This window comes from Cavia porcellus, unplaced genomic scaffold (genome assembly GCF_034190915.1).
Source record: "Cavia porcellus strain 051 isolate PalLab524CR breed Dunkin Hartley unplaced genomic scaffold, mCavPor4.1 scaffold_17, whole genome shotgun sequence".
NCBI lineage: Eukaryota > Metazoa > Chordata > Mammalia > Rodentia > Caviidae > Cavia > Cavia porcellus.
In genome coordinates, this window is record NW_026947500.1 from 68,304,139 (window position 1) to 68,305,862 (window position 1,724).

Below are 1,724 nucleotides of genomic sequence, written 5' to 3' on the forward strand. Positions count from 1 at the left end.
TTGGGGGCAAAAATAACTCTATCCATCTCGAAAAGTTTTTCAACTGCCAAAAAGAGACTTTTCATCCTTATGGATTCCACCAACCACAATTATTTTGATTCTAATATGAACAACAATTCTGATATGAACAGTAATAAAAATATACAGATATCAAACTTCAGAAAAAACATACCATGAAATATCTTTACAAGTTATTTTTGAGTATTCAGTTTCACATCTTCAAACCTATATTCCAAATGAATCACAAAAATCTTGGGATTACACAGCTGAGAATCCTTTTCAGGGTGCTACTGATGTCCCTGTTCCTCAGGCTGTAGATGAAGGGATTCAGCATAGGGGTGACCACAGTGTACATCAGCGAGGCCAACATGCCCTTGGTGGGAGAGTAGGACACATCTGAACCAAGGTACGTCCCAAGGCCTGTTCCAAAAAATAAGCAAACAGCAGAGAGATGAGAGCTGCAGGTAGAAAAGGCTTTGCACCTCCCCTCGGATGATGGTATTTTTAGAACAGAGGAAACAATTTTATAGTAAGAGAAAAAGATCCCCAAGATGGGAAAAAAGCCAAAGATGACACCAATGATATATGTGACCATGGTTTTCAATAAACGATCAGAACATAAAAGGCTAAGAAGTTGAGAAGGATCACAGAAAAAATTAGTAATTTCTGTATGCTTGAAGCAGGTAGACAGTAAAACAATTGAATTGTGCAGTTGAGACTCCAAAATGCTAAGAAAGACAGCAAAATTAATAAGGCACAGCAGTGTGCACTCACAGTGATGGCATAATGCAGGGGGTGGCAGATGGCCACAAAGCGGTCATAGGCCATCACAGCCAGGAGCATATCATCCATACAGGCAAATAGGATAAACAGAGACATCTGTGTCAGACAGCCCATGTAGGAGATGACTCTGTTGTGAGTTACGATATCCACAATCATCTTAGGGACAGTGGTAGAGGTGAAGCAGATGTCAACCAAGGACAGGCTGGAGAGGAAGAAGTACATGGGGGTGTGGAGGTGGGGGTCAGAGCTGACGGCCAGGATGAGGAGCAGGTTCCCCAGCACGGTGATCAGGTACATGGACAGGAACAGGCCAAAGAGGACCAGCTGCTGATCTGGGTCTTCTGAAAAGCCCATTAGGGGCTGGGGATTTAGCTCAGCGGCATAAGCACCTGCCTTGCAAGCAGGCGGTCGTGAGTTCGATCCCTGGTACCGATAAAAATGAAAAAGACAAAAAAAAAAAAAAAAAAAAGCCCATGAGATGGAATTCTGAGACATGTGTTAGATTGTGCATTCTGATAACACTTGAACACCTTTTCAGAAAGAAAATTCATCAGAAAAGTGAAACCACACAAAACTATATAAGTTATACATTGAAATATTCCCTATCAAATTATTCCTATATGATGATCAAAACCCTCTCCAATATTGTTCTATTGTGACAACCATGACCATCACGAAGTCTTTCCTTTTTTGGTGGCCTGATTTGTACTATCTTCTGTGCAGTCCTACTTTTGTAGATTCTCCACAGCACAATGTTAGGAGATCAAGAAATTTAGGAGTCAGAACTCTATGAGCCCAGTCATGTACACACAATTTTTCAATTCAAAAAACTAAAAAAATGTTAACCCCTCTGTCTCTAAAAAATATGATTCTATTGGAAGAAAATAAAAAGCATTCAAATATGAATTATCTAAATCTCAGAAAATGGTACTGTATCTCTT

At 40.1% G+C, this 1,724-nt stretch overlaps 1 pseudogene; it reads right to left on the minus strand.

Moving 5' to 3' along the window:
• Positions 1-241: 241 nt before the first annotated feature.
• Positions 242-1,294, minus strand: LOC100731611 (olfactory receptor 7E24-like; annotated as a pseudogene).
• Between the last annotated feature and the right edge of the window lie 430 nt (positions 1,295-1,724).